At 43.2% G+C, this 12,209-nt stretch overlaps 1 protein-coding gene across 2 annotated transcripts in view; it reads left to right on the top strand.

The window, feature by feature from the left end:
• NUBP2 (NUBP iron-sulfur cluster assembly factor 2, cytosolic) overlaps positions 1-12,209 on the top strand; it is a 131,389-nt gene that overhangs the window by 33,628 nt on the left and 85,552 nt on the right. The window lies entirely within an intron of this gene.

Genomic DNA, 12,209 nt, shown 5'->3' with positions numbered 1-12,209 from the left:
TGGTGCAGCATCACTTGTATTTGACAACTCTACTCAACTGTTGTTCAATCTGGGTTTTTCCATCAATGTAACCAAATCTCACCTGGAGCCTTTTCAGTGCACCCTCTTCATAGGGACAGTGATGGACACCATAGTGAATCGTGCCTACCCTCCTCCTCAGAGGATTCAAGATATTCAGGCTATGATTCTGATATTTCAGAATGAAGCGCTTGTTCCAGTCCTAAACATCTTACGCCTGCTCGGTCTGTTCGCATCCTGCATTCTGTTGGTCACTCATGCATGCTGGCACTTGAGGGCTTTACAGTGGTGCCTCCGCTGGCAGTGATTTCAACACAATGGGGATCTCAGAGAGTCAGTCAAGATCTCTGGAGACACTGCAGTGGATCTCCGATGGTGGGTTGTGGATAGCAGTCTATCACAAGGAAAGATGTTTTTGTCTCCCACCACCAGTGGCCAACATGATCACGGATGCCTCTACTCTAGGGTGGGGAGCACATCTGGGGGATCTGGAGATCAGAGGACTTGGCCTCCAGAATAATAGTTGTCTCACGTCAATCTGTTGGAGTTGAGGGCGATACGTCTGGCTATTAAGGCCTTCATCCCTTCCATTTGCAGTCATTCAGTTCTGGTCTTGATGGGCAGCACTTCCGCAGTGTAGTATGTCAACAAACAGTGAGGAGTAGGGTTGAATCTTCTTGGCAAAAAACCTCTGTGACTCTGGTCCTGAGCTTAGTCTGATTTGCATTGTGGCAAACCACTTGGCCGCTGTTCTGAACATATGTACGGACAGTCCCAGCAGGCACTTCTCAGCTGACCACAAGTGGTGTCTCTATCCGGAGATGGTACTTCACATCTTCTGGTTATGGGGAACACCTCAAATAGACCTGTTTGGCACTCACAAGAACGAGCACTGCCTGTTCTGTAACCTCCAGTTTTCGATGCAGGGAGCACTGGGGGGCTCATTTCAGTTGATCTGGAGTACCCAACTACTTTCCATGTTTCCCCTCATACCTTGATTCCTCGATTTCTGACGAAAATTCACCAAGGCTGGGCCCAAGTTCTATTAATAGCCCTGGATTGGCTTCGAAGTGTGTGCTACACAGATCTTCTTCAACTCACTGTGCCCTTCTCTTCATCTCCCTCACAAGGAAGAACTCCTCTCACAGTCACAGGAGCAGGTTCTACACCCCCACCTCCAGAATTTCCACCTACATGCCTGGAGACTGAACAGGGCAACCTGAGTTCTTTTTCTCTCCCCACTGAATTGATGGATGTTATTTTATCGACAGGCGACACTCCACCAATATGGTATGTCCTTGCAGATGGGCTACATTTGTAAAATGGTGCACTGCAAAGGATGTTGACCCTTTGAAAGTCTGATTGTCAATTGTCTTGCAGTTTGCACTTTTCCTGGCGCAACAGGTTTGCGGATTAGAGACAGTGAAGGGCTATTTGACTGCTCTGTTGACATTTAATTGGTTACTTTTTCAACCTTCCCTGTTTAAGCCTCCTACAGTTTTGAAGTTTCTTAAAGGGTCACTTATAAATCTTGTTATGCTTCAGCTGGACCCTAATTTAGTTTTAACTTTTTTTATGGGTGCTCCATTTAAACCATTGCATAGCTGTCCGTTAATATTTCTTACTTTTGAATCAGTACTTCTTGTAGCTATCACCTTGTCTAGACGTGCTAGTGAGTTACAGGCTTTAAGTATTAAAGCCCTGTTTACTACTTTTTGTGCAGATTAGGTGGTTCTGAGAACCAGAGCTGCTTTCCTACCAAAGGTGGGGACACCTTTTCACCTAGGACAATTTATTACCCTTCCTACTTTTTATCTTCCTCCTCATCTTCAAAGGAGGAAGAAAGGCTGCATTGTTTGGACCCAAAAAGAGCTTTGAGTTTCTACATTGATAGAACATGTGATCTAAGGATCGATGATCAGCAGTTTATTGGCTATGTAGGCACAATGAAGGGCAAGGATATCCACAAGAAGACGTTATCCAGATGGATCATCCTCTGCATAAAGATCTGCTATTCTGTGGAAATTAAAGAGCCATCTGAAGGTACTAAAGCTCATTCCACCAGGGCTAAGTCTTCTACTTCCACCTTGTGTTTCTGTTGTTGATAAATGTAAAGCTGCAACTTGGGCTTCCCTCCGCACTTTCACAAAGCACTATTGCTTGGATTCCGAAGAGAGAAGGGATGGTCATTTTGCCCATTCTATTTTGCAGGATTTATTGGTATAGGCAGACAGGCACCCACCTCCGGATGTGGAACTGCTTAGGGAATCTATTCAAAAGGTGAGGCATCCACAGGTAGATGTATCCATCAGAAGAACAAGTTACTTACCTTCAGTAATGCTTTTTCAGGTGGATACAGAATCTACCTGTGGATTTCTCACTGACCCACCCGGTTCCCCTTTGCCGGCCTGAATATACCGAATAGAAGAAGAGATCTGTTTGTAGATAATGTTTGTATTTGATATGTTACATACATGAAGTGTACATAAATCTTTAATTTGAGAATGCACGTTGTTGTATTTGTGATGTTGGTTTCATCCGTTCGCCTTGAAGGCACGGAAAAAAAGTGGGTGAAACTGACTTCAGCACTCTGGTGATAACTCCCCAAGGCCCCGATGTAGTCAGTCAGAGACGCGTGCAGAGCCCTGCTATTGTGATGTCCTCGTCAACGTGGAGAGCTAGAGAGAAAAAATGTCAGTTGAAGTCTGGCGCATTTGGGTATTCTTAAGGTGAGAAATCCACAGGTAGGTACTGTATTCACCAGAAAAAGCGCTACAGACGGTAAGTAACATGTTCTTCTCCAGTATTGGATCTTTTATAGATTTGCATGCTTGAATCATTCACTGTCGTCGAAGTGGGAGTTCCACAGTACCATAGAAAGCAGTAGTCTGACATCCAAAACAGTTAATGTTTTTTAAAAAAAAGTCACTTACGTAGCATAGCCTCATCATTTAATAAGAAATAAAGTCTAGCCAATCAGGCAACAGCACCCTCCTTTCTACTGCATGTTGCAGTTTTTTCCTCCAGAGTTGAAGGAGACTTCACTTCAGAACAAGACTAACATCTACTGATTCTTACTCTGACCGAACAACCATGTCAGAGACAGCTAAGAAAGATCTGTTCAGGCCATGTACGGATTGTGCAAAAAAGAGACTGCACTCAGAGGATCCACACAAGGAGTGCAGCTACTGTCTACACTCTAAAATCCAGGTAAAAGACTGTAAGATATGCAACGCATTTTTCCAAAAGACTTTGAAGTACAGAGAGGGAAGATTACTAATGTGGCTCCAAAAATTAATATCCAAAGAAAACCCTCTATCTGTCGACAGCAGTGTTGATTCCTCAAAGACTGTAAAATCTCACAAAAGGGATAGCTCCAGTGAGAGAGTGTCCCCAGGATCACGTAAGGAGGTATTGAAAACCCATCATGGCTCATCAGGGCTCTAGACGAAATCTGAGGAATGTCCACATACTTCAGAAAAGAAAAAAAATCTCAGGAAAGATTTAGTCTGAACCTACTTCCCCTTCTCTAAAAGAGACACTTCAAGAGACCCTCCAAGTCTCTGCTGTCAACGACAAAACCATTTAAAACGATTTCCACATCAAAACTTGAGTTCTCAACAATGAGGACTCTGTGGACAAGGACACTGTCGACGACAGTACCGTCAGCGATCGTTTACGCCGACGAGAGCACCATCGACGACGACTACACCTCCAATGAAGACCTAGTCAGCGATGTTCCCAGCGACGGCATTGTCAATGAAAGCACCTTTCATGCCGTTGCCCTACCTTTCTGTGGGGAGAAAACACCAGTGGAGACAATATTACCTGCTCAAAAGTCACCTAGCAAAGTTTTGCCTTCTCCACCAGCTCATCTACTAGATGACGATGAGTCGGAGGATGAAGGTCCTTTTGGGGCAGCACACAGTCCTTCTGAACTACATTTGAAATGCCATGAGGAGGATGAAGAAGGACAATATTATGGGGAACAGTAGTATGCCTTAGGGGAGCAACCCCATATATATGAAGAGGAGTATTCTGGCTATGGTTGACATGAACAACATGATGCGTCAGTACAAATGCTATTGACTTTAGTCAATAATCTTCAACACATCCTCCAGGACTATTATAGAAGATTTCTAGAGCCTTCAACCACGGAACCCATGCAAACGCCAAAACCAATGCGATCATCTCCAATACAAACGCCAAGACCAAAAATACAGTCACCTCAGGTCTGTATATGCTCACCATGTATTTTATCCATGCCACCAACCCCATTACCCATAATGGCTAGTACATAAGTTGAGCCACCAGTGAATGACGCACCTCCCACGGACAAGGATATCGAGGGAGGGGAGGTCAGAGACACTGCTTCAGTCCCCAGTGAGTGGGATGACTACCTGATACCAACTCCGTCCCCACCAGTAACACCACCAGTGGATTCCACAACTTTATGGAAAAGGCAGAAAAAAGATTCCAAGTGCCCCTGGTAACTAAACAGTCTGATTGTTTCCTTCACGATTTCAAGGAGCCAATGAGAGAATTAATCAGAGCCATTCCCATTGCTTATTTTATCTGGGAAGAAGGCATCAAGACTATGAAGAATCCATTGACAGTGTCTGCAGTGCTACCTAGACTGGATGAAAATACAAAGTATTGGATGATTCTCTGGCATGTTTAATTGGTCACCCTAAGTTGTACTTGGTAATATCACAAATGGCCAGCGAATCTGCAAGAATCCGCCTGTCCCATTATCACACATCACCAGACAGAGAAGGGCATGGATTGGATTATATTGGAAAATGATTCTCGTCCATAACAGCCACTACTGTCAGAGCAGCTAATTCTCTACCGATATTGGGTCGCTACAGCAAGCAGATGTGGTCTGAGGTCATCGCGCCGCACATACATTTTTATTTTTTATTTTTGTTAGAAGAGGCAAAAGGTGAAACCATAAAAAATTCAGCCAAAAGAGATTATCTCAGACTGTGAGAGAATCTCTGCTGAAGTTATTGATTGTGCGATTGACATACCGTCAACTGGTTTTAGACCGCTGGCAGCTGTTTTTCGAAGGCAAGGTTGGCTGACCTATGCATCAATCAGGCAATAAATGAAGAGCAGGGAGCTCGATTATGATGGCGAAGCATTTGTCGTCAAACATGTAGAGAAGGCTCTACAAGCTATAAAGGCTGATACTGAGATGGCGAAGTCCTTAGGGATGATACAATTGAGAAAACAGAACTTTAGAGGAGCGGGAGGATGAGGATCTTATCCCTACAGAGGAGGTTATCAGCCATACAAGCATTAATACCAGTCCTTTCAAAGCAAATATCAACATAAATATTCACAGCAGCGATATAGGCAGCCACCAAAAGCGGCATACAAACAAGCACCCAGGCGTGAGCAACCTCCTCAGGAGAGAGACACTTCTAGAAAGCAATCGCCTTTTTATGGTGCCAGCTATTTCCTGCAACTCAATGAAGCAACTTGGGGGTTGAATCTCAAAACTATTTCCCACAATGGTCCCTCATAACAACAGACAGGTGGGTCCTGGATGTAATCTCTCAGAGGCACACCCTAGAATTCATCAGGAAACCACAAAATACTCCTCAAAAAGGAGCACCTCCTTTCCCTTCTAAGGCTACTCTATGTATGAAATCCCCATCATGCTAAAGAAAGGGGCAATATAAGAAGTTACGAACAGAGGGATAATTTTTACTCCTGTTTCTTTTTAGTAAGGAAAAAATCAGGAGACTGGCCTCCATCTTAGACCTTTGAAAAATCAACGAATATTTAAGAAAACAATCTTTTGGCATGGTTACCCTTCAAAGTGTCCTGCACCTCCTTAATCATGGGGACTGCGACAGCTAGGGTGCATACTTACATGCCACAATCCACCCAAAGCATTACAAATTCCTACAATTCAACATAGCCGGTACCCACCACAAATTCAGAGTTCTCCCTTTTGGGCTGAAATCAGCACTCCTTATCTTTACCAAATGCCTGCCCCTAGTGGCAGCTCACTCGAGGCAAAATTAGTGCAGGTATTCCTATACCTGGACGACTGGTTGGTAAAAGCAGCCACGTCCCAAAAGGCGATACGAGATATGACAACCTGTGTAAGCCTCTTCAACTGTCTGGGCCCCACTGTGAACAAGCAGAAATCCTCTCGCACGCCGTCCACAATGTTGATCTTTTTGAGAGCAGTCCAAGATACCATCCAGGACAAAGCATTCATCTCACAAGAAAGACACCTGAAGATTCAATAATTAGCAAGGAATCTATCCAGAAAAAAGTCTGTTTCAGTTTGAATATACAGATAATTCCTTGGAATAATATCATCCTACATTCCACTAATTTAAAATTACCATCTTCACCTGCGACCATTGCAAGAGGAGTTAGACAAACAGTGGGTACAGACCCAAAGGTCATTCAACGACGTCATTTACATAATAATATTCATGCAGTGGTGAGCTCGGACTATAAACCTATCCATTGAGCTACCATTCTTTCCACAGATCCCAACTTTGTAATAACTACAGACACGTCCCTGGAGGAATGGGGCGCTCATCTACAGGATTTGGCAATCAATAGGAAGTGGAACTGTCTCAGAGGGAAATGCACGTAAATATGCTGGAACTCAAAGCCATAGAACTAGCCCTAATCTATTTCCTCCCCAGGACAACAAAGTCATCAGTGGTGATTCGCAAGGACAACACCACCAGCATGCATTATATAAACCAACAGACAGGCACAAGATCATCGGCTCCATCTCAACAATCACAGGAAATCTGGCCATGAGCTCTACAACACCATATTACACTAAAGGCGGAGCAGGTGCCCGGAGCAATCTTCACTGACAATTTGAGCAAGACAAGCACCAGTTGTCACAAATGGGAGTTCAACCCATAAATGCTTGAAGACATTGTCAATCACTGGGACAACCCAAACCTAAACCTGTTTGCAACAAGGGGGAAGTGGAAATGACAGTTCTTCCCAAGTTGGCACCTACAGGAGGGATCATGTGGGAATGCATTTTGGATCAGATGGTCAGGGATCTTTCTGTGCACTTTTCCCCTGATACCATTAATTCTGAAGTTCCCCAAGAAATTGAAGAGGGAACCCTGCTGGTAACCCTCCAAGGTGGCCCAGACAGTTCTGGTTAACAACTGCTGCCAATTTCAGAACAGACTCTCGTTCAATTAAAACCCATGCCAACGTTGCTTCTGATGAATCATGGCCTGGTGCTTCAACCGAATCCAACATCACTACATTTATCAGCCTGGGTCCTGAATTCATCGAATTTGCAATGCTAAATATTCCTACAGACAGTAGAGAAATTCTTGCAAAGGCTAGGGCAGATACCACCAACAAAACCTACAAGCTTACATGGAAGTGTTTCTGCCTTTGGTGTCTGGAAGCTGGTGTTCACCCTGTTTCATCATCACCGGAACAACTCCTTCCGTGTCTGCTTCAGTTGGCAAAATCTGGTCTGGCTCACACTTCTATTAAGGTTCACCTGGCAGCGATCTCAAGGTTTAGGAGATCCGGTACATCACGTTCATGATGGTCTAGTTGAATAATCAAACAATTCCTCAAGGGCCTTTTCAGACATTTACTCCTGTCAACACACCTCCTCCTTCTTGGCGCCTTAAAATAGTGATGGGACAATTGATAAAGGCCTCGTTTGAGCTCATTCACAAAGCAGATCTGAAATACCTGACCTGGAAGTCAGCACTTCTTACAGCTCTCATGTCAGCAAGAACGGTTAGTGATATTCAAGCATTCACAATTAAAGAGCCATTCCTACAATTCAGTCAAGACATTGTAGTGCTTCTTACAGCTCGCATGCCAGAAAGAACAGTTGGTGATATTCAAGCATTCACAATTAAAGGGCCATTCCCTCAATTCAGTCACTACATTGTTGTGCTGAGGACCAATATTAAGTTTATTACAAAGGTTCCTTCAGATTTCCATTTGAATTAATCTGTATTCCTGAGGACATTTTTTGCCAATTACAAAACTATGCAGAAAGAGCCATTGGCATCAAGAGATGGATCAAATTCTACTTACACAGGACACAATTCTGCAAGACGGATCTGTTACACATTGCATATGGAAACTTCATGGGGGTTTTCGAGCTTCCGAACAAAGCATTGCTAGATGGATTGCAGCAGCTATCCAGTTCTGCCACACTCAAACAGCAAAGCCATTGACCAGCAAGATCAAAGCTTATTCTACCAGGGCTGTGTCCACGACCACAGCTTTCTTCACAGGTGTGCCTGTCTAATAATTATGTCCAGCAGCAACATAGACCAGCAAACACACCTTCACAGAGCATTATTTCCAGGATTCCTCTGACAAGAGTGATGCGGCTGTGGGGCAAGCAGGGTTGAGCCATGTATAAATGTATTCCCCACCATTCGCTGCATTCTGATTATGTTACTAATTCTAAGTGACCTAACTGCTAACTACACCGATCCAAGCTTGTGAATCTATGAAGGATTCAATACTGGAGAAGAAAATAAGTTACCTGTAACTGTTGTTCTCCAGTACTAGTATTGTTCAGAGTCACATGAGACTCACCCTCCTACCCGTAGAGGCTCCCCATGTGATCTGGGTTCTTATGCCCCACTATACTAGAAAATCTGAGGGAATGAAGCATGTGTGGTGAATGTCCAATCATGCAGTGAGTGATGAGTTCACCTAAATCTCACCATATAGGACATGACCAAGCGGCTAGTATCATACACTGGAAATGGTACATACAAGACAGGGCTTAAGTAAGACTGGCAGGTACTGCAGCCCTACATGAACAGTTGTCAAAAGCCCCTGTACAGGATGAGGAGAGGGTGCAGGAGGCACCACAGGTAAGAGTCACCAGTGAGATGGGGTGTGCCATTTGAATCCTTGTCCCCTGAGGATAGGAAGCATGTTTGGTACACTGATGGTTCATCCAAATACGTGGGTACCAAAAGACATTGGAAAGCAGTGTCATACAATCCAGTTACTAAAAAGTTGTTTACCACCACAGGAGAAAGAAAAAGTAGCCAATTTGCAGAGTTGTACGCTGTGTAAAAGGCTCTAAAACAAGAGATGTTTGAGACTTGTCATATTTACACTGATTCTTGGTCCACTGCCAATGGTTTAGCCACTTGGCTTCCCACATGGCATGCACATAGCTGGTTCATTTCCTTTGCAGACGACAAAGCCAAAGTTGCAGAGGCAGAAGTTGCAATTGAGAATTCTGACTTGGTGGGGATGGCTCAATGGGCGCACCAGAAATGTGGGCTTCTGGGAGAAAAAGCCACTTAGAGGTGGGCAGAGATTAGAGGATGCACAGTCCCCTAGATTTGATCAAAAATGTGATTTTGTAATGTCCCAGTTGTCAGCACACACAACAGAGATCTGTCCTACAAACAGTCAAAGGTCAGTTGGGAAGAAGAAAGTTACCAGGACAGATATGGCAAATTGATTACATTGGACCACTACCAATTAGTCGCGGGTATCAATACACCTGTACCGTAGTGGGCACTTATTCTGGGTACCTGATTGCTCTCCCTTGCAAACGTGCTACTCATCAAAACACCATCAGAGTTTTGGACTTGTTAATGTTACTATGGAGTACAACTCCAGGTCCAGATTGACAAGGGGTCATACTTTAGAGGCAAATTGGCGCAGGACTACTGTTCTCAGAACAATATTGAGTGGCTATATATTATATTCCTTATTATCCACAGGCCTCCGGACTGATTGAGAGAATGAATGGCTTACTGAATGCTCAATTGCAAAAATTATGTGATGGAACTTTGAAAAACTGGAAAGAGCATTTAAATGAAGCCTTCCAGATTATGAATAACAGATCATTAACAAATGCTGAAACACCCCTAATGAGAATGTTAACTCCAGTTTTGCAAATACAACCACATGTGGCCACCAATACCGTCCCGTACTGGGAAATAAAGCCTAGAGCTTCAGCTCCTTATAGAGCCACACCTGAATCTGCAGGTATTGACTACCATGCTTTACAAGATTACTGACTGAAACCACGAGACATAGCACTGTGTGAAACAGGTGTTGGAGTACAGATTTCCCCCAGAGCATTTCAGATTGATTGCTCCCAGATCTTGGTTGGCCCTCAAAGGTATTCAGATTTTAGGGGAAGTGATTGATGCAGATTACCAAGGAGAAATCAAAGCTATTCTGTTAAATAGTGGAGAAGCTGATTCATTCATGCAGATTGGAGACAGAATTGCCCAACTTGTCATAAGTTTAAGTGTATGGAGGATTGGTGGAGAAGGGGACTGCCCCAGCCCTTCTGACAGTGCAAGGAAAGGGAGGTTTTGGTTCAACTGACAAAAACCCTGATGCTAAGGTGTGGATTGGATCCCCAAATGGCCCTCCAGAACCTGCAGAAATCATAGCCAAGGCCTCCAATAATGTCCTGCTGATTATGAAACAAGGAAAGGAAAAGTGGGAGCACATTTCAGATGACAAATGTAATTTGCAAGAAAAATCATACTTGTTTCTTTTACATATCATACTACGACTTGCCACTGACCATGAGTGTGCTGTGTGGTCTCCCTAAGGGCGTGGGTGTGTGCATGTGGGGTCGGGTAAGGGACCGCACCCCCAAGCATGTTTAAGTTGCCAGTTGACCGACTATTCTCGTATGGGAACCTCACTTTTACTTACATTCCAGCAAACATTACAGGTGGACTGTGTACCTTTACATGATTAGGACTCAGGATGTTTCCATCTAATTCTATACCAACTTGCTATCCTACTGACACTATTCAATCAATTATTATCCCAATCAGAATATATAAGCTTCAGTCTTTTTATTGTAGGTGTGCCTGGTTTATCGGTTTATAAGATCAATACGTGAATTCCACTTGCATTGCTTTATAGTGATTGCTTTTTTCATTTCATTATGTTGCTGTGTACAATGCATACCTGATTTGCTTGTGATGTTTTTTTTAAGAGAAAAAAAAAATAAGAGAGAAGTTGATTTTAAATCTGTAGTTTATACGAGTCATTGATCAAAGGGCGTAATGTAGTGAAATGTGTGTTTTGACTACTGACTTTGTGTTGCACCTCTTTGCACCTGGCTTAGCTGTCCAGTATTCAGTTTAGCCTTAGCTTCATTCTGCCTATTGACATTAACTTAGCATTAGACACTGCTGTCTTAAAAGCTGCCCGTGATTTTCCACGTTGTCACTGTGCATTCTGTCTTGTTTTCGTTTCTTCCCACCAAGGGCTTTGGTTGATAAGATTGGACTCAGATGGAAGGGAATAGCCTTGCTTTGACTTGACATCTTGGGATTGTGGCCAAATCCCAACGTGTTATTTTTAAAGCATACCTAAACTAGCCTGCATTTTATAATACTTCTTGTGCAAGCAGGAGTTTTTTTTTCCATAAAGCTCCTTAATTGCGTTTTTTTTTAAGATATAAAAGAGACTCTGACAGTAGGAGATTCAGAGACCTCAGTCAGGATTCAGACGTCGGATGCCGAATATATATACATTTACCATGAGGGTAGAGATCTCTCTTTCTTGCAGTCGAACGGGGTCACCGGTTTGCTAGCAGGAAAAAGATGAAGCACCTTACAGGCACCTACGGTGATGCATTTTTAATTAATTATTTGCTTTGCATTATAATATAGATACATATATTTGCTGTGTATATTGCCGTGGAGAATCATTCATGTATGTTTTCATTTCATTGTTGTGACTATTTTTAAACATGTGCTTTCAACATGCTAATCTCCTTTTAGGAACCTTGCGTAGGGAAATAATAAATGTCTTCTTTGGACTAAGAAGGTAATTCCAGAGACTTTTGTCAGTGCATGAGTGTTTCAGCTCGGTCATTAGTGAAAAGCAAAACACCATCAAGCCTCCAAAGATGTAAAATCTTGGTTGAGGGTTCCCTTCACCCTTTAAAACTTCTACTCTATGGGTTTTGTTTGTCTACAATTGAAAAGATGCTGATGCCTACTTCGCGATCTGTGTCTTCCCCAGATTTCATAAACCTGCTTCTCCACCTGTAGAGCATTCAGATCAACATCTCCCATGTGCTCATCATCAATGTCTTCATTTTTGCCATGTAATAATCAGGATAATTTATACCCCACTGGAAGTTCAACAAAATTCATTGTCTTTCATTAGGAAAACACTACAGCCACAATCTG

The sequence above is a fragment of the Pleurodeles waltl genome, chromosome 10, assembly GCF_031143425.1.
Source record: "Pleurodeles waltl isolate 20211129_DDA chromosome 10, aPleWal1.hap1.20221129, whole genome shotgun sequence".
NCBI classification, from domain to species: domain Eukaryota; kingdom Metazoa; phylum Chordata; class Amphibia; order Caudata; family Salamandridae; genus Pleurodeles; species Pleurodeles waltl.
The sequence above is the reverse complement of the archived record's forward strand: the minus strand, read 5'-3'. Positions and strand labels throughout refer to the sequence as shown.